This window comes from Pan paniscus, chromosome 2 (assembly GCF_029289425.2).
Source record: "Pan paniscus chromosome 2, NHGRI_mPanPan1-v2.0_pri, whole genome shotgun sequence".
NCBI classification, from domain to species: domain Eukaryota; kingdom Metazoa; phylum Chordata; class Mammalia; order Primates; family Hominidae; genus Pan; species Pan paniscus.
The window spans coordinates 112,424,395-112,450,824 of record NC_085926.1 but is presented as its reverse complement, the minus strand read 5'-3'; the positions used below and the strand labels follow the sequence as shown (position 1 = coordinate 112,450,824).

The window sequence follows — 26,430 nt, the reverse complement described above, 5'->3', positions numbered from 1 at the left end:
GGTGTGAAGTGCTTACAATAATATTAGGCACATTGTGTTAGTGAGGGTTGACTATTATTAGTTACGTATGTCATACATATATGGGATATATATAGTGTATATGTACTCATATATTAAGTATACTCTTTCTCCCCTCACTGCATTCTTGAAATCTACATAGCTGCAACTAGATATTTGGATCACTTCCCTAGAGATCTAAGTATCTAGTCCTGGCCTGTAGACTCTGGTACTCCAGATGTGAGTTTCCTGCATATATATATATATATATATATATGCTTAAAACATAATGCACACACACAAATGTACATACATGTATTTGTTAATTATTGTCGCAAAGGAAATCCTGGATACTCAGAGACCTTAAATGTCTGAAGATTGAGGATGTATAAGAGAAGAGATGAGACTCTGTCACACAGACCTGAGGTAAAGCTCAGCTCTGCCACAGGGAATACCTGTCTTTTATATTTGTATTAAAGATTAAATGGCCGTGTCATGAGCATAATCATCCTAACATTGGACATTGGATTTCCTTCTTTTGGTGATTCCTATCCCTTTCTTTTCTTTCTTTCTTTTTTTTTTTTTTAAGACAGAATCTCACTCTGTCACTCAGGCTGGAGTGCAATGGTGCGATCTCGGCTCACTGCAACCTCCGGCTACTGGGTTCAAGCGATTCTCCTGCCTCAGACTCCTGAGTAGCTGGGATTACAGGCGTGTGCCACCATGCCTGGCTAATTTTAGTATTTTTAGTAGAAACGGGGTTTCATCATATTGGCCAGGCTGGTCTTGAATTCCTGACCTCAGGTGATCCACCCGCCTCGGCCTCCCAAAGTGCTGGGATTACAGGCATGAGCCACCGCACCTGGTCCCTATCCTTTTTCTGAACTACACATTTGTTTTCTTGACAAATTAGATTTCAGACTTTTGTTCTGGACCAAACTTAGAAGAAACAGGTGGTACTGTTTCAGAAAAATGGTGTCAGTACAAGCTAATGATTTCAAATTATTAATAATTTAATACAGTAGTGAAATGTTAAAATATGTACGAATTAATATGCACCAAGCCTAACAGAGAACAAACACTCACCAAACTGTAGCTAAATCCTTAATCTAGAACAAACTTACCAGTCAGACCAGGTTTTATAAAAAATAAAATATCTCCTACCTATGGAAATAATTAATTATATTACAGATTTTACAACTGGCTTTTTTTTTTTAAGTACAAGAATTTAGGTTTTTACCTAAAAACAAAACAGTCCTTTCCACTTAGTTCTATTTGAAGGGAGTGTGTGGGGGTTGGGGGAGAAGGAAAAACGAAGGGGAAAAAAAGTCTTGAGAACATCTACAAACTCCTGGATATTCAGAGCTGAAAGAAAAAGAACCTTGTAATGTACCTTCTTGCATTTAGTCCTGTTATTGTAGTGCTGTGATGTGGCACTCAATGCTCTAGGGGACCTAGAGCAAGTGTTACAAATGCAACCAAAAGTCTCATGAAAATGAGCCTCTTAACAGTGTGTGAGCTGGTCTGCAATGGCCTCAGGAAATCCCCCCAGCTATTCACGTCCTTTTTATCCACTACATTCTCTGACTCAAAGGGAAACCTCCCTTCACCTCCTTGACCAGAATTGAGCAGACATTGATTTGGTTACCTAGAGCTTTATTTATTCATTTATTAGTCTTTATCATTTGTATTCCACTAGAACAAAAGAATATATCTTTTCTTTGCATTAATCTAAGTTTAAAGATGTGCAAATGTGTTTGTGGGAGAGTGCATATTTATGTTTATGTAATTTTATGGGTAGCTGGCTTTAATTTAAAATATTTTCTGTCAAAACCGTAGTACATAGAGCCTCCCCATCACCATCATTGTGCAGAATGACTGTACTTGACACATAAGCTGAATTCCTAAAATTGTTTCACGTAAAGTGCGCCTTTTAAAAGAGATCATGTTTTTCTATTCACTTCTATAATTAGGTTAAGTGTCACATAGGAAAAATAAGTGGCCCAATGTATATGTTTTTTTAAAAAAATTAAGAATCACAACTTTCACCTCAGTGATAATGATGCATTTATCTATGGACACTTTATGTGCATAAATTGCCCCCCAAGAAAAGCCAATAAAAAGTGAATATAATTAAACAGCAGATAGTTTGAAAGCAAATGCTACTTGTAAACCACTGTACTGAAGGCAGCGGGAAATTTGGAGATGTGTAAATCAGGAATTGTCCTCAGGGAGCATATAGTCTAGTTAAGGATGCATAGCAGAAAAGGTAGAATTGTATACACAATTAAAGATTCAAATAGCAGTTCAATATATTCAGAGATATTCTTCGCACAATTATATTAATGACTTTTGTTGAAATTATACCACGTAGTTAATTTCCCTTCCATTTTAGAGGACTTACTGAGTACCACATACTGTGACAACTATCTAAATAGCAGCAATGCATTATGAGCTCTTCACATGAATTCAACTTAGGCGAAATTCAATTTTGGTTAACAAAGTTTGGGCAATTCAAGCAATAATAATTTGTTTTGAGGTAGACTACATGTTCCTGTTCTTTTAAATGTTGATGCACAGTAGCTTTGTTACAGATTTCCTTCAGGAATGCTTGTTGAACTAGTGGACATTTCTAAGCAGATTTTTTATATTAAGCAATCAAGAAAAAGCCTTTGAAGATATTTTCACTCCCTCAATACCAGCTTTGGATGCTATGTTTTCTTCAGTGTTATAGTACTGAATTTGTTCTTACTTAGGGAATATGTTCAAAGTTGAGTTGGCCAGAATGGAAACATTGTAAATTCTGCAGCAGTGTCTATTTCATGTATAAGCTAATCATGATCAAAATAGAGATCCTATAGGGACCTAAAGGAAATTAACATCCTTAGTTACCACCTTAGCTGTAACCTGACAAAGGGATTAATGTAAGTTCAGGGGGAAACCTTGGAGGCATATACAACTTAGATGTCTAAAAATATTCAAGCTACCGTACACAATATGTCTGTATATATCTTTACTCTCCTGCTAAAGAGTAAATAATAACAACATCAGTAACACCAACCAAATGAGATTCTTAGTTTACAAAGCATTTTGGATACATCATCCATTTTGATCTTCAGAACAATTTGTAAGATTGGTAAGGCACATATTATTCATATTTTACAAATGAAAAATCTATGAAATGTAAAAGGACAGATGACTTGCTTAAGGACACAGAGCTCTTAAAAGGTGCAGCTGCATCTCCTGATGCACCAGTGTGACTGGCTCAGAGGAAACAGCAACCCAAACAGAATCTTTGCTACACAACTGTCCTGCAAGGCACAGAGGGGTTGCCAAAAGGTGACGTGCAGACATTAGTCTTCAGAAGAAGGACGAGTCCTCAGGCCAAAAGGCATACGTCACTATTATTTCATGAAAGAAGGAAAAGACATGGTTAGCTCTCTTATGAGGTGGTTTTCTCCACATGTATAGAGCTGTTGAGAAATACTGCAAATTTTCATTACTCAGAGATTGGATAAAATTCTGATGATTTTCCATGAAAATCATAGTTGTGTCTAATCTGGTTGCATCTGAGTTCCCTTCAACCTACTAAGAGTTTGGACTTGAACCTCTAAAAAGATCTCAGTCCTGATCAGGACCATCCTTCCCACCTACCAGGATATATATATTTTCTATTGAAAAAATATGTGACCATAATCAATTGTTGAGCGAGCTCCCTGGAGCTTCTTACTTATTTGAGAATATGGTATGGAAATGCAAGAGATCATGGGCCACTTTACTAAAACTGAGTGTCATTGGAAATTGATAAAAAATTGTGGTTCTGAATCCCACAAGCCATAGACTTTCACTGGCATACAGAATTCAAAGCTGTCACTAAATTCTGCTACCTGATAAATAGAAAGGTAGACTTTCAAATCAAGAAATTTAGCACTTGGTTCTAGAGACTAATAATGCCAGCAGATCCTCCATTCAGCATCACACCCTTTAAACATCTACAGACTTCCAGCCTTTATTTTGGCCTGGAGAATTGGACATCTGGAGCTTCTTGAACTTTTTTTCAGTATTACTACCTGGGAGCCCTAGTTAATATGAAATATCAAGGCAATATCACCAACAATGTGGTCCTAGGATACTTGCAATCCAAATTGATGTTTCTTCTACAATAATAACCCTGAGGTTGTAAAGTGTTTTCATATGCATGATCTTGTTAACTTCTACATTAACTTTTCACATAAAGCAATTTATTATTATTATTAATTATCATTATTTCCATCTTACAGATGAGACAAATAGACTAAGATCATAATCTAAAGTCACATAGCTGGCAAATGACAAAGTCACCATGACACCTAGATTAGCAGGTGATCTCACTCTGAGTCCAACGTGTTTTTTCATTAGCCTTGATGAGCCTCACAGATTTGTCCTATGACAATTGTTCTCGGCTAGGCTTTAGAATTACCTAAAGGGCTTGTTAAAATATACAGACTCAGACATCCACCTCTGAGCATCTGATTCAGTAGGTCTAGAATAAGACACAATAAGTTACGTGTCTAACAAGTTTCTAGGCAATGCGGATGCTGCTGGCCCAAGGACTACTCTTTTAGGAGCACTATCCTATAGAATGTATGCAGTAACTGAATGGCAATGATACACTATGGCAAAAGAGTCTTATTAAAGTTTGGATAGGGGCTGGGCGCAGTGGCTTACACCTGTAATCCAGCACTTTAGGAGGCCCAAGTAGGAGGACCATTTGAGACCAGGAGTTTGAGACCAGCCTGAGCAACATAGCAAAACCTCATCACTACAAAAATTTAAAAATTAGCCTGGCATGGTGGCACACACCTGTGGTCACACCCAGCTACTCTGGATGCTGAGGCTGGAGGATTCCTTGAGCTCAGGTGGTTGAGGTTGCAGTGAGCTGTGATCACACCACCAGTGCACTCCAGCCTCGGTGACAGAGCAAGACCCTGTCTCAAAAAAAAAGAGGGGGGGAGAGGAGATTGTTTTGTTTTGTTTTTTGCCTAAGCTGCCTCATGCTTCTTTTTTCTGACCTCTGTTAAGAAAGCTTAGAAAAAAATGTGGGGTGGGGGTCTAGCAAGAGAGCACTCACTTCTGAATGAGTTCAGGTCTCTGGCACTCAAGAAATGGACACTGAAACCCTTCTCTTTGCTTCTAACTAGAACTACTGTTGTAGATTAACTTGGAGATACAATTGCCAAACCACCAGTGAAGAGTTACCATAAGACAGGAGGTGGGCAAATGTGATTAGATGGATCTGCAGCCAACTGATCAATTAACCAATAATCATTAGATTGATTGCTTTATGTCAACTTAGAAGGAAGCTCTTAGTGTCAGGAGAAAAGACCCTCCTTGACTTATCCTAGTCAATATTTTTCTGAAGACTGGTAAGGGTTCTTGTATCACAAGCTCAGTTTGAACCAGTAAGGTAATATATCTGCTAAAATAATTTTTTAAAGAGCTAAGAAATATTTCAACTGTGTTGAAAGATTATGTCCAGATCAAGGTAGCTGATGGTCCCTGTGTTAATTTCCTATGGCTGTTATAACAAATTACCACAAGCTTGGTGGTTTAAAACAATGCAAATGTATTCTCTTACAGTTCTGAAACCAGAAGTCTCAAATCAGTTTCACTGTACTAAAGTAAAGGTGTTGGGAGGGCTGGTTCCTTTTAGCGGCTATAAAGGAGAATCAATTTATTTGCCTTTTCTATCTTTTGGAGGACCCTGCACTCCTTGGTGCATGACCCCTTCTTCAAATAACCCCAACCTCTTGTTTCTGTCATCACATCTGCTAACTCTGATCCTCCTGCCTCTCTCTTATAAGAACCTTTGTGATTACAGTTAGAGTCCACCTAGAAAATCCAGGATAATCTCCTCATTTTAATAGCCTTAATTTAATCATATTTGCAAGACCCCTTTGCCACGTAAGGTAACATTCAAAGGTTCTGGGGATTAGGACATGGATATCTTTTGAGGGGGGCCATTCTTCAGCCTACTATAGTTCCTTTGTAGTGTGTTAACAGACTACATTAGGAATATTGTACCCCTTTATCAGCACCAGAATTTAAGAGTTCCGTCAGTAAAATATGTCCAAAAAAGAGGGTATCTGGAGTCAAGAGTATAAAAGCCATCTTTCAAAGTATGAGTGAGAAGAGTGTGGAACCAGGGACAGACAGACTGGGTTCCAGCACTAGTTCACTTCTACCAAGTTTTTTTACCTTAAGCTTGTCAGATAAAATATCTCTGCCACTCAGCTCTTCTCTGTAAACTGAGAGAACCAGAGAATTTCCTAAATACCTTCTGCTTGTATAAAATCTGTCAGGCTGTTCCTAAATGGCATTTAAAAACCAAGTGCTTACTATCTCTAATATTCAGGATAAATCTTGTCCACTTTTCTTTTGAATTCAAAATTCACCTAAATTTTGAATTTAGAACGTGTTTTCTAAGTACTTCTTGCTATAAAAATAGTGGCGATACTATGAAAATAACCAAAACAAGTGCTTTTCACTAGCTAATTCTTAAATACTATACCCTCCAATATGATTTTCTGAACATCAAATCACTAATCTTAGGATAAAGTATGCCCCTTTTACATGTTGAAAACTTGACACACAGAGAGAAAAATTTGTATTTACTCATGAAGAGCAAAGGGAATTAAAATTTGTTGCTTCCAGCTTTTCTGGGAGATCATCTACCACCATGGCAGGTGTGATGCTGGACAATACATTAAATATACAAGGTAGAATGGAAAGACCTTGTCCTGGAAGAGCTCAGTCTTAAGGAATGAGTAACTAACCAGAGGGCAGTCACTGAGAGACTGCTATCATTATTACAGGGGTCAAACAGGTGGGAAAGGGCTGTTTTATATATTTATTGTGGCTTGTTCTCAGATAAGAGCATGGGACTTGACCACTGGTTCTCAAAAGGAAATATGGACTAGTTTGATACAAATCTCTCTATAGCGTGAGGGTTATCTTATGAACACCAACTTTAAATGATATTTTACAGAGCGCTACAAAAAATAACTTGGAGGAAGTTTATAAGAAGGAAGGCTTCAAGAGCTGAACCAGAAAAAAGGTGCTTGAAAGTAAATCAAATTATGAGATACGTTGAATTATGGCATTTATTATTATGTGCAGAATGTGCATGGAATTTTGAACTAAAAGCTGAAGAAGCAAAGATCTAGAAACCTTCATGCATAGTAAATAAATTAACCCTTTATTCTCTTATTTTCCACACTCCCTATATTTGATGACTTATTCATATAAATGTACACTAAAAAGGCCTAATAAACTATGGTCTACCATGGGTGCATTTACCTATTTGTGTACATGTTTTAAGCGTATTTTTCTGGGAGTGTTTCTTTAGTATAATGCAGGCACAGTATTTCAAAGGCCAAGAATTCTTTGGAAAAAGGAAAAGGAGTTGTGTCTGTTTATGACTGTCAAACTTTCCTAAGCTTATTAAATTAGGATATGTTGTCCTTTTCTTTTATAATTTGAAGATTATTCTAGTGACATGTTTGGAGATAAAAAAAAAACCTGTCAAGTAAGTCAGAGCTAATAAATGGGTTAATAATTCACTGAAAACCCATACGTTCAGTATGCTCTACCACTCAGGACTTAGTCTCATTTTCTACTCTAAAATATCGGAGTTTTCATTGGTATTTTTTTATACTGGAAACTACATAGTGTAAGAAAATCAGCTTATCATGAGCAGGTCATCAGCTCTGGAAATATCTGCCCATGAGAAAAAAATGTGATTGGAATTCTGTCACCAAGGAAATGTTTTAAAAATCTGTTTATTTCATTGCCAAACAAAAAGCTTCAACTAGTTATCTTTATTTTACAATGACTTTAATTATTTTGCCCATTCATTTATTACATAGCTACTATACACTGATCATTTAGAAAAAAAAGCACCCTAAATGATTATGCAAACCTTAAATATAACTATATGTTTGTGTGTATTCATATGCTTTTTTAAAGAGCACATTTGTGACAGGAAGTGAAGAATGGCATAGTCGGGGGAAAATTAAAGAGACACGATGTAATTATCCGAACTGGAATTAAGCCAATTAATAACCCTTGTGCTAACACTATCCTCAAAGTGCTGAAGATGCCGTCAGATATTTAAATGCCCTGGGTGGTCATGGTCAGCACTCTTCCCTTCATCCATTTTCAGCACCATGCAGGGACATGGCTCACCCTGGTTTCTGACAAAGGACTACACCTGAAGTGAGCTACAGAAGAAGGACAGATTCTATAATTCGAAAACAAGATTCTCTCAAGTGGTTGTGCACAGATTATTACTGATCTCCAATGAAATAAAAATTCTAGTGTTTTTTTATTTGCTTATTCATTCAACACACATTGACTGAATACCTACTGTGTGCCAGTTTAGTACCATGGCTGAGAATGCAGGCTTTAAAATCAGATTGGCTGGATTTAATTCCCAGCTCCTCACTTACTAGGCGTGTGATCTTGAGCAAGTTACACAATCTTTCTATACCTCAGTTTTCTTTTCTATGAAATGCGGATATTGGTAGTACCTCATTCATAGGATTCTTGTGATGCTAAAGTATGATTTTAAAATGTAAAGTCCTTAGCAGACTGCTTAGGGCAAGCCAATTAGTAATATGTTGGCCATCGTTATTATTATGAGCCAGGAAATATAGTAAAATCTGGGAACAAAGAAATAATACAACTCAGATGACCTAACATCCTTGAAGTTTAGATTTTAGGAATTTAGTTCTAAACTTTATAATCTCTACTGCCAATCCTTTCTAGTAGAGATCTGTATATTAGATCCTTGCTTTGCTATATGCTTTCATGTCTTGAACCTACATGCTTTGAATATAACACACTCAGCACATCCATAATATACACTTTTGTTTACACACCTTCCTCCATAATAACTACCGTGTAATGACTAGCTGTGTACTTTATATGTTTCCTCATGTCATCCTTAAGACAACTCTATAGGACCAATATCATCACCTTTTACAGAAAGGAAAACTGAGGCTTTCAGAGTAGCTGTGACTTTTGCAGTGTTATATATAAATATGTGTTTGCTCCAAAGCTCTTGTTCTTTTTTCTCAGTTCACCAACAGACATTTACTAAGCACTCCACTGCTTTCTTCTGGGCTCTGGCCTATCAGGCATTTTGGGGCTTGCCAAAGGATCTGCCATTATCAAAATCACTGATTCCTTCCCCCTTTCCAAATCAGTCAACTGTAGGCCGTGTGTTTTAGGCATGGCATAGCAGCCATTGTTAAAGAGGTTGGTGTGCAAATAAACTAAATTACTCTGGCTATGACTTCTCTCAGATTACTTGTCTTTGAGTGGGCTCCCACGTGCCTGACATTTCTTTCGGTTTTCTTCTTTCTCCCTAAGTAGCAATGTTGTTGCTGAAGCATGACTGAGAGATAGTTTTTGGTTTCATACACATCCTGAGTCTTGTTTTAGGGCAAGAAACTTAATCTCTCCAGAAACATCTGATGGCACTGTTCTCTTCATAAGCACCTCTTTCACCATTTAAAAACTGGACCTTCAATTACCCATTGTCAAAAGGGAATCCTTAGTGAACATGATCATATGTGTCCCGAAAAAGATACCATCACTTTCATGGGCGGAAAATATAGTTTCCCCTTTTTAGTAGCTCATTTTCAATTGAAATATATTGGAAAGGTTGTACATACCTAATTCTCCAGGTGGAAAATCTCATCAGTGCTTTAAAACTACATAGTATGCTGAAAGACTCAATCTCTTTCACCCACAATGTGCCTATATTTTAGAAACGAGATGTATGAGAAAAACCACATCTTCTCACGTGGTGATATATAGCAGATGATGTTCATAGAGCGAATTGTAAATTCAGGGTGAGGTCTTTGTAGATCAAACCACTAGCCTTCATTAGCTTGAAAATGTGACACAAGTTATATCTTGGTGAGACGAGGCCTCTACATTATTATATTTTTCTGCTTTTCTCCTAGAATGAATTAAAGACTTAAATCCCTTTTTCCTAGCATTCAAAATGGTCTCTCTCTCTCTATATATATATATACATAAACACACATATATATAAAGTGGAAATGTATTTATATATGTAATTATATTTCCATTTGGCTATTTAAACATTTTGAGAAATTGGAGGTTTGTGCACTAACTATATAGGTGGAGTAATCTTCTTATTTGGGAGGCAAGGGTGATTTTCATACCTGTTGGGCCAGATCTTCAAAGAATACTCTAGGTTAGCTGGTGTGGTGGAAAGAACACTGGCCTGGTGGGCTCCTGGAGTCCTAGTGTCTAGTGTTGACTCTGGGCCTCAGTTTCCTCTCTACTAAATTGGGAGGGGGAGAGATTGATCTCTGGGGCTTTTTCTAGCTCTATATTCTCTGGGTCTGCAAATCGCCTTCAGTGTCTGCCTTGCCAGCTCTGTTTGTCACAAAGATTAATCCATTTTAACTGTACCTTGGAGTGCACCCGGGAGAGGAGGATGGATGGATTGTTTTGTACCTAATATTGCATCAGAACTTTTGCCTTTTTAGATGAGATCGTGCCGTGCCTAAAATCTGTCTGCCTATCTGCCCACTGACTTTGTCTGTGCTGATCTCTTGCCACGGTGCCTCTTCTTCCAGCATCCATCTCCCTCCAAGATCTAGATTCGGCATCTGACTGTACCTGTCTTGTTCTCTGCAGCATCTGTCTGCTACACTCCTAGACCATCGTTAATAAACTTTCACACATTACACGAAAACCCCTAATATGTTGGCACCTGCACATAAATATCTATGGTTCATAAAACTAGAGGAGAAAACTCCATTTTTTAAAGACCTCTATCTAGTGCCATTTGTATTTGCACTTTTTGTTTAGTTGTAAGTTTTAATAGTTCCCCCTTTGAGGATTTGTCAGTACGAGCAGTATTGCTTATCAGAACACACCAACAGTCTTTTTGTAATATTCGCTTTTCCCCTTTGGTTCAGCCGAGCCTGCTGACAGATCATTCAAATTCAATTGTTTTATGTCTAAGCCGAACAGCTAATTAAAGTAGGGATGATTAACCTGACTGGCAGTGCCGCTCTCCCTCTCGCGCTCTCTCCTTCTCCTTTTCTCTCTCTCTCCCTCCTGTTCCAATCAGTCTTTTTCTCACACACTCTCTCTCTCCGTCTCTCCTCTCTCTCCCTCTCTCTCTCTCTCTCTCCCCCCCTCTCTCTCTCTTCCCCCTCTCTCTTCCTCTCTTTCAGTCTCTCTCTCCCTCCCTCGGTTGGTGTCTCTCTCTCTCTCTCTCTCTCTCTGTCTCTTGCTCTACTGTTTTTTTTTCCTCTCTCTCTCTCCTAAACGTGGTCTGCTTGCTGATGGCAGAATGGCACTCGGAGATTTGTGCATTGTGTCTGGTTTCCTACGGGCAGGCTGACCCAGTGCCTCCAGGGACTTATCAATAGACCACTCAGAAGAGACACAGACAGGAGAGAGGAGGAGGGGTGGGGGGAGAGAGAGAGAATCAATATCAAGAATAGAAGGAGCTCCGAAGCCATTTTTTTTTTAAAGAAGTATCGGGACTTGGGAGAGGGTGACAAAGAAGGTTTTTCAAAGAGGCAGTGGAGGAGGTTCTAATAAATTTGGAAGGAAACAGTTCCCTGTCTTGGGAAAAGGAGAACTCCTGACTGATTAGCATTCACACCAGGTATGAGATGTTCGCTACCCCTTATCACTGTGTCGCAACCGAGATGGAAAAGCCTTTTTTTTTTTTTTAGGAGACCGAGGGAGCATGTATTTTGCTGTGTTTGTTGTTGGGGGGTAAGAGGGGCGGTGTGAGAAGCTGTGGGCATTTGTGTATGAGAGCAGAAAGAATGGAAGCAGTACAACGGGGGGTGGGAAAGAGTATGGAGTATGTTACTGTCTTCCCTGTCTTTGTGCACCCCTGGGGGGTTACCCAAGTTCATTTCTAGCAGGTGGATTTAGACGGGAGTTACTTAACGCTTGACCGCCAGTTTTGAAAAAAAAGAAAGAAAAAAACGCTGCTTCCTATGTCTATTAAAGGAAGCTCCAATTTCTCTCTCTCTCTCTCTCTCTCTCTCTCTCTCTCTCCCTTCTCTTTTCCTCTCTCTTCCTCTCTCTCTTCCTCTCTCTCTGCCCCCCCATCCCTCTTCCCCTCTCTCCCTCTCCCTCTCTCTTCTTTTTTTCCTCTTCTAACCAGACAGCGGGAGGGTTTCTGGCTCCCAGCCAGCCCAAAAGCCTCTAAGTGTTTTGCACTTGTTTCAGGGAGTAGCTGCCCGGGGATTTTTCAGCATTTTCACTAGAGAACAAAGAGTTCTTTACAAAGGGAAGGGGGGGGGGGAGTGAGCTTAATGTCTGATATATGTTTTTCTATTTTTATTAGTTTTTCGCCTAAAAAGAAAGAGACAGGAACAGAACATTCACTCTATAAAGACACAAAGACATTCAAAAGAAATCCAGTTATCTTTTCTCCCCATCATCCCAATATATACATATATGTACATGAAAAAATTAAAAAGAAAAAGACTAATTAAGTTGCATATGTTGCTCTTTTCTCCTCTTTTAATCTTTCCAAATCCAACTGTTCTTATCCTCACTTTATGCTATTTTTTTTCTACTCACAATAAAAGTTGTTCAGGATGCATCTTCTCTTATCATGTCTTTACCCTTTCTGGGTCGCCAAAATCTTGTGGAAGAAAGAACAAAAGTCCATCAAATAATCAATTCGGTGACTAGAACATCTTCTACTTTTGCCACTTGGGTAAAAAGTTAATTATGGAATTTGGGTTCCCAAAATACCAATGGGGTACATCAGTTCATTCGATCTCACAAGTTTTTGCATCCATCTGTTTAAAAGGTACCACTTGTGTCACTTGTCAGTTATTAAGAAAAGGTAGTAAGGGAGCAGATATTTGTATTTTATTTTTGTTTCTAATTATGTAAATGACAAAACCCCCAGAGAGATTTCTTGCCCCTTCTATGATACACTAGTTCAAGCAAAATATAGTCTAGATGGAGATTTTGTCAACGATTCTGATTGCCACGTAGCTTTGTGTTCTCCATTTCAATTTTTGCCTATGCATGTATATTTTTACCATGAATTTGTGTTGTAGCAAACATTTCAGAATGCTTATCATTTTCAAATTAATGCTCCAACAAAAGAAAAAAGAAATCAGATGTGAGCTGTGTGTGTAAAATGTAGTAAACAATTTTATCTTTTATATATGCTGTACATTTATATCTTTATGCTAATATCCTGGATTTGTAAACCCAAGATAATGTTTTCTTTCTGAAAGTTCTCCTCTTAATGCATTTATATGTTGATTGTCACTTAGAAATCTTTTTAAGGTACATTATAGACACAAAACTAAACAAGGGGAACAATTCTCAAGCTCTACAAAAATCCTTAAATATATATTATGTACCGTTCCTAACTACAGATAACTGTTTTGCTAAGTAGAAAACAGCTACAACAGTTGTTTCAAGAATCAGAAACTCTTTTCTTTTTTTTTTCTATTAACTGAAAATAAAATCTATTCATATCCCTGGGGAGGGAAAATGTAGGGGAAAATATAGATATATACATTTTCCATAATTATAGAATGCATTTATGTAAGTGCTTCTTAAGGGTGTAATACATATCAGGGCAGAGTGTGATGCTTCATCAAAAAACCCTCCTGGCTTGGAGGTGTGAGTGCCTTATGTTTGAAGTAACTTGATAACAAGGAGTCTTTTCGGGAAACCTTACTATGTATGTGTTGCCTCAGTAATGATCCTCAGATAAAAAACAAGTACTAGGTGGCCAGTGTTAGCACTTGAACTCACTGAAAGATATTAGAAGTAGGGGAACTTTTGGCAAATCCAGAATTTTCCAGGGTAACTCACTTCTTACACTTACATGTTTTCTTTAGGAATATTCTTGAATTGCTTTCAGACTTTTCTGTATTTTTGTAGAATTTTTTAATGCTTTTAATAGTGCTTAAGGAGAAAAATACTTTTAAAAAGAATGTCATCCAAATAAGAGAAACTCAGTCTTTAAAAAGTTTTATATTGAAGACAAGAGTTGTTTTGGTTTTGCTTTTTTCCTTTTTGCTTGTGTTTTATTTTTTCTCCCTCAATTCTCTTGTTGCTGTGGGCTGTTGTCCCTGCATTTTTAATTTTTCATTTGGTACCCCCCCCCTTTTTTTTCTTTTTTCTTTTTCTTTTTGGTCTGTTTTTGATGTGACCAAGGGGGTCTTTGAAAGGGGCAGAGGGACTGGGATAACAGGCTGTTACTGAAAGCTGCACTAGCTCTTCTTGATCCCAACTCAGGCAGCTCCTATCAGCTAGTTGTGCCGCCAAGAGTACAGTGACAGGTGATAGCTGTCATTCTGGGATTCTTCGTGGATCTGACCTGAGAGTAACACATTCACAGTCGAGGAGAAAAGGGAAAAAAAATAGAGGAGGAGGAAAGAAAAGCTCTTTGAGCTGGAATACACTGGCCCTTTCTTCCTGTAGGCAATCCGCTCCAGTTCTTGGCGACGTGTCCTGCACTATCAGATATCATATGACTTTTTATTTAGATTCCTTTTCGGAGAATGGCCTGTTAGGACTCTGTTTGTTTTCTTTTATTTAATTTCCTTCTCCCCTCACCCACTAGTTTTGCGTATCTGTGTGTGTCAGAGCGTGTGTGCGCACATGCATATGTGTGTGCAATTTTTATCTTTGTTTTTGTTCTGTTGATCTGATGCTTTATTTAAAGACAAAGCTTTAATTATTTCAGTATACTGGTTTAATTATTTGCCAAAAAGAAACCTCATTCTAGGCTTTTTGGGGGGTCCATTTTTAAACACATCCATTAACACATGAGGCTGGAGATCCTACATGCTTGTTGGTCTGCCCTTGGCCCACTCCCTCACCTTAATTTAACCCTCCCCTTCATCAGCATGCACAGCAGTATAAGTTAGGAAACACCTGTGCTGAGTTGAGAGAGAAATAAAAGTAGAAGCAACTTCTTCAAATTTGCACTCCTAGTTTCACTTTAATAAACTTTTTTTAATCGTTGATTTTTTTTTTTTTTTTTTTTTTGGCATCCTCTGTTAAGCTTGAAAGCATCAGAGATAGTGAACGATGTGTCTGTGGAGCTTTTGTGAGGCCAGCTGAGCACCCTTGGAAAGTAGAGCAGGAGCTGAAATTCATTCAGAGACTTAAGAATTAAGTAAGAGATTTAAATAAGATCTGTGAGATCTGCGAGCTGTTCAGGGTTTGGTGATAGATGGTAAAATGGAATGCTTAGGGATATTCAAGGAAGAGAAAGAAATTTTCAACCAGGAACGAAACAGGCATTTCTACTGCAATTCATACTTTAAAAACCTTCTTTTATCAAATTTTTATTTTATATATCTCAAAATTTAATCAATTGGTATGATTGCCTTCTTTTCCACGCTTGCTATGAAAAACAGATGAATTGTGCCGATGTTATTACTGGGTTTCTCCTAAATTTTTATTGTATTTCTTTTTCGGCTTTAGAGAGTTCTGATTTTAGTTAGCAAAAGAAAAATAAAACTTCTCTAGTATGCATATGGTTGTATACACATTATTCTTATCTACGTATAATATATCCTGTTTGTATCAGGATATAATTTTTGTATAGTTACATGCAAGACTGCCTTGAAAGTTCAGATGACCATTACATTCTTTAAACCCATAGTTTTTAGTTTCTTGTTAGTTTCTCTAAAATTATTTTTTACAGACCTTAAATTTGTAATGCCTTATCATAGCCAGAGGTGAATTTTGTTGAAACTTGGAGAAAAATTTATTCCACCCCTTTAAGCGTACCCAAAAGGGAAGAGAGAACTATTTTTCGTTCAACAAAAAATTTTAAAAGCCTTTTTTCCTTCAGCGGAAAACTCCAAAACAGCTTTGTCTCAGAACGTTAAACTTGGCATGGATAAAAAAATGTGAGTTTTGCTTTGTTTGAGGAAATTTGTTTTTGAAACAACAATGTTATAAATATTTTTAAATTGCCTGCTGAGCATGCGCTGTATCTGACTTTATTCATAGTTTTAAACACACACCAAAGTGCAGTCTTCTGAATGGCCACAGGTAAGGCTGTTGGTTTGTATGATCTTTCGCAGAGGCACCTTCTGTGAGTCTACTCAGTTTTCCAGAAGGGAAAAAGGCGAGAGCTGAGTTTAGACCTGGACACCTTTCTAAATATCTTAGAGCAAAAGTAAATTGCCCCATTAAGGCTTGCACATTACACTTAGGGTAAGTACTATTCAACTTTCCTTTTTTATAGGAGTTGCCTGCCTTAACTTTTCAGCTTAATACGAGCAGCGTAAATTAAGAAAAAAAATTAACTCAATCAGATATTTCACTGAAATAGAAAATTTGCAGATTTTAAAGGGTATCTATTGTGCATAAATTTGGGGATACGAGAATTTGCCGGTGAAATGATAGCAGCTCTGCGCTTACAGAGCAAAGATGTGCTAGTCTGAACATGCCTGATCTCATCTGGAATCGAAAGCTAAATCTAGGTGGGCCTGTAATAATACCAGAAAAGGAACACATGTATCTTTTGTGCAACCTTTTTTTTTTTTTTTTTTAAAGCTAGGCTTCCAAAGGGAATGACAAAGAAGCAGGTTCTCCTCTTGCTTAATAAGTAGTCATAGTTTGCCTCTGGAGATATGTATTTCCAGTTGTTTTAGTTGTTTTGTTTTGTTTTGTTTTGTTGTTGTCATCGCTATCGAAGAATATTCTTTCCTGTCAGTGATTATTAACACTTTCCATTTTTCAGAATGCTTTAACTCTGTTTGATGCTTCCTCACTTGGTTACCTTTCTCAAGTCTGCGATGACCCTCTCAGGCTTTGCCATTCTTATCGATTCTTACCAGAATGTACTTACTCATTAGCTGTTTTGTTATAGTTATGGTGGAGATAATCTTGTTTTTCAGGCTTTTATAACTAACCAAACAAATTACCTTTTGAGATGAAATTTCTTATAGTTATCCTTGACACAGAACTGAACTTGTCTTGAAAAGGCTTGAAGAAAATCCAATTAGCCGTTTTTTGAGAACTGAATATTCTAATAAATGCAAATGGATTATTTTACAAAATACTTATTGATGTGCAATGCTTTTCTAATCTGTTTTTCTTTTCGTGCTTTAAAACAGACCCTGAAAATTAAATGTGTTAAAAAGAAAGAAAGAAAAAGAAAGAAACCTGCCAGGTTAATACTGATATTTTAAATACCCAATTTAAAATAATTCTCAAAGTTTGAATTTCTTTGCAACATATCACCTTTCAGTGTCAGTCAGTAATACCTGGGCAGGTATATATATACATTCACACCCACAGGGAAACATGAATCCACTTTACAGTTACATTAATTCTATTTTAACCTACAAGAGAAAAGGTTAGCATTACTGTAAAACTTTTGTTAATTCATTATATTTTATTTTTCTGTAATAAAAAATTCACTGAACTATTGCTTTCATCCAATTATATATATACTTAACACCCATTTATATTCAAATATTTTATCTTAATTTATGAAGTATTTTTTTAAGTCTTATATGCTGCTGAATTTTATGCAGCTATATGAACGTTTAAGTTTTTTCTGATACAATTTGCTTTGTTCTGAATCTGTTACTGTGTTAGAAGTTTTTTTCTTTCCCAATCTAGAAAGAGTATGGCCATCTTTTCCTATATGTGATATCTATACATCTTCAGTATTCTGAAGAAGAGATTTGTTAACCTGCAATCTCTTGGAAAGCTTTCAAACAAGTGGGAGAAGTAATCTTTACTTTGCTTCTCCTTGATCCATCTGTTTGCCCTCACTGTACCACCCGTCACCACCAGCAACCCTGAAAAAAACAACAATAAATATGATACGATAATTTTTCTGATCACAGAACCAGGAAATACCAAAGAAAATTGTGGCATATGTAGGAAAATGCCAAGAGCTTCTCCAGTAAGATCAGCTGTTTTTATACTTTTTTTTTTTTCTCTTGAATTTTGTTTGTGACTTTTTTGGCTTGCTGAAGCACATCCCCATAATCTTACGAAGCCACAGCAAATTCCCAATGCCACAACAATACTGTGCAGCCGGGGAGAGGCCAGAAGAGCTGATCCTGGGTGGCTGCAGGCTTCCCCAGCAATGGTGCAAGGCAGGAGGAGTAAGTAGGCTACTCTTCTTTTCCCTTCTTACCTAGGCTGCCCAACCTGCCAGCTAGAGATTTTCTTTCTGTAGCTTTCTCTTCAACTGTCTGAGACATTTCCTTCAACAACCAATGACTTTCTACTTCCAAGGGATGGTTCATATAGCAAAACATCCATTTTTATTTTATATTGCAACATGGAAAGCTTTGAAAATTGGAGGGGCAAAGGAAAGGGGCTCAGGGTATCTGAGAAATATCCCAAATGGCATTAGGCTCAAAGCTGTTTTTCATGGTTGCTCAGGTCTATAACTTTTCTGTTCTCTCCAGAGCCTCTAAGTGGTTGAAAGTAGTGAATGGGATAACTATAGGGTACACACTATGATCTAACTGATTCAGTAGATGGAGCTCTTCTCCTTAAGTCTGTATTTAAATTAACGTCCCACTCTAGTTTGTGGGGCTCTCTCTTTTAAGGTGTGTCATACTACACACATAAAATTGAGGCCTGCATAGCTAGAGAAGAGATTTCCTGGCGCTTTTCAAGAGACATGAAGCATTTGTTCTGAAATGCAAACAGTGCAGGGGAGCACTAGGGTGGGGTGGGAAGGGAAATGGAGTTTACCCATCTAAATTTCTCTCTGTGTTTGTTGATATTCTTAAGTGTGAAATTAAATCCTAGCAGTTATTGTGGTATACACTTATTCATTAGCTAATTTGTAAATGTAGAAAAATATATTGCACGTGCAGGATTTTGGTGATATTCATTGCAAATCTTCCAAGCTATCTGAACTGTGCAGATCTCCTTTCATTTAATTCTGCAAAAGCATCTTAATACTGTAATGCAGTTGTTTCATATAATTAGTCTAGAGTACCTGAATAAAATGTTACAAGTTCTGAATTGTGACAGCGCAGTGGAGGGCAAAGTAGGTGTGTTAGTAAGGTGCCTTTGTGGAAGCCAAAATATTTTCAGCAATAACTGAAAATAGATTTCCAGTATCTGTTTTAATGGGGGAAGAGCTACTTGTTTATTTCTTTTTGAATTAATTGAAATGAATAATTGCCACAGAATTTTTGTCAGTGTTACATTGTTTTCAGTACCAATAGAATAAGTTTGATCATGTCTCTTCCTGGTACCAAGTGGAGAAATACATGTACACTGTATGTAATAAATTATCTTCCTTAGTGGAATGTCTTCTCACAGATTGGAGATATTACTGAATATCTCTTGTTAAATCTTGATAAGATCATTTGGCCAAAGTAGAACTGGTCTTGGCTTTAGTACCAAAAGAAATAGCATTTTTAAAAGACTTGGATTTCCTTTGCATACCACGTGTCTGAGTTTGATACAGTCCAGGAAAATAGAGAGGATGAGACGAAATTATTCCTAAGCAGCCGCCGTAGGCCAAACACTGAAACAGTGCCAACCTGGACCAATCAGGCCGGCTTCTCAGAAGATACATGCTTTTGTCAAACACTTACATGAAGAAAGAGAGAGAGGAAGTTCATGAAACTGTATTTGTATGAATATTCTTCACTGATTTCAATAAAGTCCAGGGTAATAAATTCGATGATTTTTATTCTTTTGTAAAGCAGAAAATCTGAGTTTTTCTGGGCAGCTAAGGTTCTCTAAATGTTGTACTGTGACATCTTTTAAACAAAACTATCCTTTCGAATTTAAGCAGTGAAAAACTTCTCACAAAGAGCAAAGAGTAAAATTGATGGAAACTCAGAATCAATTCCAAACCCATTTCTGGCATGATGAGAATAACATTTGTGCTGTGTTTAAAGTAGTTTAAAACAAGAAAATGATAAAATGATCAATATACTTAAAGCCAAAAATAACCAGGAGAGAACAATCTGTAATCCATTCTCAGTCTGAAACCCCACACTACTTATTGAACATGAAAATAAACAACTATATATTTTATAAGGTGGCACTGCAAACCTTATAACATATAAACAGTAATGATGAGATGCCAGGCTTTCAACCCTTTATTTAAGCTATGTGTTTAGAATTTAGTCAGGCAAAAACTCCTGGACTTAAACTATTATACATTTATTTGTTTCTACATACCATGACCATAAAAAGAACAAACGTTAAGGAATATATAGATTGTCGCAGTGAACTACATTGCCACCTTACAGTTTATGTACTCTTGTTTGTTTTAAAAAGAAAAAAAGGTTTTAACTACAGCAAAAGAATATTTTAAGTTAGAAAGTCAGTTAATTGCTCAATATAGAACAGATTTAATATTTCTTTAAAAATACCTTGACTCCTGACTAATTTATTAAATTCAACACATACATAAATGTAAACCATATATATTTTATACTTATTGCTTTAATGGATTGCTTTAAAAGACTAACTTGACACTAATAAATTTTGAACCTGTGGATTCAAGGTCAGTGAATGCTGCTGTCCAAGTTTACAAAAATCTCTCTAGACTTAAGATTTTGCTCTAATAAATAATTTTCTTACCAATTTTTCAGAGGCACTTAACTGGATATATATTTATTGATCAGATAAAATAAAATTGTCCATCTAGATTTTTAAAATTCCAGCTGAAGAACTTAAAATAACAACAAATTGCATAGGCACACAATTTCATTGAACTGAGGTGCTGTAGGAATGATGATAATTCTAATGAGCACTGTGACGAATGCAACTACAATGAAACATGTTTGATTACATCAGTAAGAGTGAACTCAGTGGGCAAGGTCAGAAGGGTGAGACATAGAAGTCATGACTGAGTGGGGGCTAATGATTAAAGTTATGGGAGCTATTTAAAGCCCTATAGCTGGGTGCAAAATTAACAGATATGGAAAATAAGAGTCAATCAATTCTAAATATGGACAGTACTTTTTCCTATAGGATATAATTAACTGTAGAATTTACTATTGCAAGGATTTATAACAACATCATAAGCTTTGGTTGTCCAGTGTGATAGTAGATGTAAAGAGCTGTTATGCACATCTGCTTAAAGATTTATGTAAGTGTAATTGTTATAGCAACTTGTTATGCTATTGTTTGAAGTTTAAAAGCTCTGCTTTAAGCGTTGACAAAGCAAATGTCTGCATCAGAGCATCATAATCACTGTATCTTGGAGCTTGAAGGGGCTTTAGATATCTCAATATGGGTGAGTGGGTTAACCAACCCTTCAGAATGGAATATTGGAATATCTGGTCGAGGACCATGTAGAATTTGAAAATACATATATATTACAATGTTTTATATTTGGAAAACAAAATTTACAAGAAAAACTTAACAAAATAGAGAAAGTAAAGCTCTACAAAATTATCTGGACTAATGGTACTATATATTGCATTCTGTGAACCAGGAATTTTAAATAGAGAAGAATAGAAGGATCTACATTAAAACAAGGTTTTATTTTTATCAAAAAAAAATTTGGTGAGGGGGTTGTCCAACAGATTAAGAAATGATATTCAGGCTCAAACTACTCATTTTGCCAATAAGAAAACTTAAACACAGAGAAGAGATAAAATGCTTTCAAGATGAGCAAGGCAAAACTGGGACCAGAACTCAAGTTTTCTAACTCACGTTTTCTTGATGTACTCCTATGCCAAAAGGCTGACCACTAAAACTAATTTATAAAAATAAAAAGTAAGTGATATCCCACTTTGAAGAAGTGGAAGAAACCAGACCCTCAGGGTTTCTATTTCTATGCCAGTAACCTCACCTCGGATGTGGCAGGGACAAATATGTGTGATGAGGATAAGGCACTCTGAGGAATGAAGGAAAATGCACCCAAATGCATTGTACTCCCTAGAGACTCTGGAGTTAACACTGCTGCCCAGACCTCCATAGCCTTGTATCTCACTTTTTTTCTCCCTCTATCCCCACCAAAAAATAAATAACAAGAAAAGTTTTGAGAAATTGTAGTCAGAAGATCTTTTGGAAAGAAGTATTTCTTTGTAGAAATATTCCTGTACAGATTGGTATATTTTACTATCTTATCAAAGTATGAGTTCTAATGAGACATTGATGATTCAACAGGTTTATAACATTACAAACTGGAACAATCCTTGTTTCCTAAGTGCACACCACATTTTCCCATCCATGTTCCTTTTCTCCTAGTATTCCCAAATAGAAACACATTCTGCCTCCTTTATTTCTACAACACTTTGTATCTTTTAATGAGCCTTGCCATATTTCATTTTATATACAAGCTATTTATGTATTTATTTGTAATGTAAAGAACAGGTCTACATAATTTTAGGCAATGTACTTAATTTTACTGGGCCTCACGTTCCACGTCTGTGAAGAGAAAAACGATATCTGCCTTCCTGGGATACTATAAGAATTCCATGAAATGTAGTATATAAAGTGCTTAGCAGAATGACTAGCTCAAGGTTATCACTCATCGTTGTTGTTATTGTTATTGCTACTATTACTTATTAATATTCCCCTGCCTCTGATTCTTTCCCATTTATATACTTCTCGAGGTCATAGATTGACCTAATTCATTGTCTTCTCATGCAATGAACACAATGATTTTTGTGTAACAGGAACCTAATAAAAATATATTGAATCTTTTTATAAAAGTCCATATTGGACCTATTATTTCCCTACAAAGATCCTTAAATCCTGTCCTGGAAGTTTAAAATAGTGGTGGTTATGGCCAGTGCCTGACCCACGTACATTGTAAAATGCAGTAGTGTTGCTTGCTGTGGACTGTCAGAGCCACATGATTTTTCAGGTTCCCCACAGACCCCCAACAGCTTAAGATTGCTCTTTGCAGCATCCCCAGAAGTGTCAGCTTATATTTCTGGTTCATGTGATTAATGAGCTTGTTACACCTCTGTCTGTAGCCTAAACTAGAAACTTTCACTTTGGAGAGCAGGTCAAGATATCGAATTTAATTTTGGTTGCATCTGTTATAAGCCAATTGTGTATTCATTACATTTATAGATTCCCTCTTCAGCCATATATTTTCATGGCTGTTGAGAGCACCTGAATCTGTGTTGAATGTCCTTAGATTTTACTTTGGAGACCTGAAAATGAGACAGTGAGATCTTTTTGATAGCTAGCTGTCATCTTTGGCATTTTCTTCCCTTTAGTGTGTAATCTGGTCTAAATTTGAAGAAGAGGGCAAGTATAGCATTTTTATCTAGCTTGAATATGGCATGGTAATTCTGTATTAATGAGGTCAATGGTAAATGCAGTTCAGCTACACATTTCTGTTTTACCAGACATACAAACACATTCTGTGGAAATAGAAAATGTCTAAAAAATGGAAATGATGAAATAACTTGAGACATGTAAGGGTAGAGATATAACATTAAATGTATGGGTTTAGCTGTTAGCAGAGCAACATACAAAGTGGACTCTGAGTATGTATGGATCTTGCCAGTCCTTCAAGGTTTCAGTGGATAGCAAGAAAACGAAAAAGAGGTAGATCACATGAACATGGCAGAAGAGAGACTGACAGCAGGGTGTGCTCAAGTCAGAAGGAATGTTACATTTTAATCAGCCAGAAGTTCCATTTATTTGAGAATAAGCTGGTATTTGTGAGGGGAACAAGGTCACATTTAGTAGAACTGATAATTCAATAAAGGATTTTGACTTTGCCAGAGTAATGGTGTTGGCATCAAGAGGAGAAAGTTTTGCAGATTTCTGTGTGTGCACTTGCTGTTACTGGTGTTCCTGGTGGGTGGCTGAATCATCCTGATGGCATTCAACAGGAACCAGCTGCTGAGAATATTAAAATGCAAGCATTTATTCCTCTAGAGAGACAGTAGCATCTGCAAAGTTTTCCTATCTTGATAGTACAGATAATCCCAGGGAGCATTCTCTAGTAGTTTTCACTCTCTATTCATTTATACATTTTCTTTTTATCATTAGCATTAATATCTCAAGTTCTAAATGAAGAGAAGAGTGCCTGAGTCCTGAGTCCACATCAGGCTGTAGAGATGGATAGTTAACACTTGGCCAAGAACTTGGTATTGCCTCTTGAGCTTTACCTTGAATTGTTATCTAAAAGGGGGAAACTGACATTTCCCTCCCTTGGCCTGTCTTCAAAGCAAAGAGTCATCCATACTCCTAGTCTTCAGCGAGCTCCATCAGTGTAAATCCTGCCCCCAACAACCCCCATCAAACACAAGCTTTGGAGCTTTTCACTTTACTTATAAAATTTGTAAATTTGTTGCTTTCCTTGTGTGTTTGTATTTTATTTGTTTGTTTGGTTTATTTTGTTTTGTTGGTGGTTTTTTTTGTTTTGGTTTTGGTTTGGATTTTTTGAGCTACCATCAACAGTTAGGGGAAAGGGAGTTACAAAAAGGAGGTTTGGACTCTGTAATCTTCCAGGTCTTTCCATCTCTAATATTTATGAATAATGTATTGAACTGATGGAAAAAATGTTGAATATGTTCATTATGAATTATATTCACCGGTGTGTTGCCTAGAATATAAAAGAGCAAAGCAGTTGCCGCGTAAGTGGTTGCTTACAATAAATGTAGTGGTACAACAGAGCTCTGTATCCCTTCTCATTCCACCGCGCATCGTCCCCAAACACACGCTTTACATGTCTGAGTGGCAACTGCAGATGAGGTGCTTGATGGGATGACAGCCAGCCAAGGTTCTGATGGGTACAGGGACATTCGTAGTGCAGTGGGTCTTAAACAGAAGCAGCCTTGATGAAGGTTTTGATAGTGCAGTTTCCTTCAGGAGAAATCACCGAAGCCAGTTTCACATAGCAAACATTACTCAAGTGCTTTCATGCTGCAGGGGTTATAACTCCTATTAGGAGAATTGAAACTTATAATTTTGCCCCTGATTTTTAAAAAACAGCATGAATAACTAATTTGTCAGCAATGTTACATTCTAAGTGAGCCAGAGTGGCAGAAAATTCAGAACTATTTATTATATTTAGCTTCAAAATTCATTATATACTTGTCTCTGTTGGTTTTTCTTCATAATTATGTTTTGTTTAGAATTTATCAAAATAAAATTGTATTTTCTAAGCATTTACCAGATGACATTGAGAAACAGTAACCAGAAGCATGATAAGGGACAAGAAATCTTTTTAGTCACACAAATAATCGACAAAAGAGATAATAAAGAGTTAAAATAATAGTAAAATAGTTTTTCACTGGCCAAAAAACAGTGAGGCCCATTATTTATCAAATATGTCACCGTAACTGATATGCAAATATGTGCCAAAATAGAGAAAGACCATCTAAGGTCAGGGACTCAGAGAGGACAGCCCTAATGTGGAGAATAGTTCCAAGTTAAAGCAGTTCAACAGGAAGGTGCACAGAAAGCTCTGGCTTTTGTCTGATATCCCAGGAGAATAGCAGAGTGTTGATGAGCAGGTTCTGGCTCCAAAAAGCTCTTCCTTCCCGTGGTATCACTTCAGAGCCTTTGGACTAGCTCTTGCGAGAGAAGGGTCCAAGACAGTACTCGTACCAGTATCCACTTTATAGTGACATTAATTCAAATAAACTGTCCCAGCGTTATCTATCCTTTTAAAACCTTTTAGAAATAAGCTTTTTTCTCCCCTATGCTCTCTTTAGAAGCTGAAACCCATCAAAGCCCATGAAGAGCAAGTGTAAATTTAGAGCAACCACATTTATCAATAGTTTATAATAATCTCAGAGGAGAAGCAGAGAGAAGAAGAAAGTAAGAGGGAATGAGAGAAATAGTGAAATTTTTTTCAGGAAAATTACATTACCCATTATTTAGATCAAGTCACTCAAAAACAATAAAGGATACCCAATTCCATAGTGGTATCATGTAAGAGCAGATGTGGGAGGATTTTTTTTTCCCCCAGCTCCACCCTTCCTTACAGGACAAATCGCTTAACCTATCTGTGTAATATTGTATTTGTCAAATAAATAGAAAACCATCTATCCTCATCTACTTCACAGCAGTATTGCTAAGGCTGATTGTGCACACATATATTAATGTATATATCGTAGCTATCTATTTACAGCAGGGGAGAATGATTTTAAAATAAATGAATCAGAGTTTTATGTGTGCATCCATTGTGAAGGTCAGTCACTTTAAAAAAAAAAAAAAGTAAGACCTTCTCTGCTGATTACCATTTGTTAAAACACTTGAAAATGATGGCTGAGCCTACATCACCTCTGTGAAATGGAAGACTTTTGAAATCTAAGCATGATTATAGAGATTCAAATACATTTCCATCTACTTATGGACCCTAATGGCCTTTTGCAGAGCAGCAGTACAAACCTATTAAGCCAAATAAAAGATTAGCTTTGCCAATAGATATCTTTTAAAAAATCCTAAATCAAGGAT

At 36.8% G+C, this 26,430-nt stretch overlaps 1 protein-coding gene across 50 annotated transcripts in view; it reads left to right on the top strand.

The window, feature by feature from the left end:
• Window positions 1-26,430, top strand: part of ZBTB20 (zinc finger and BTB domain containing 20) — an 830,234-nt gene that overhangs the window by 678,567 nt on the left and 125,237 nt on the right. For 2 of the 50 annotated variants that reach the window (XM_034957142.3, XM_034957133.4), the window contains exon 1: window positions 10,805-11,701. The exons of the other annotated variants lie outside the window; for them this stretch is intronic. The gene's annotated coding sequence lies outside the window, so the exon portion shown is untranslated. Of the gene's footprint in view, window positions 1-10,804; window positions 11,702-26,430 lie in introns of those variants that run through there. 50 annotated transcript variants of the gene reach the window in all.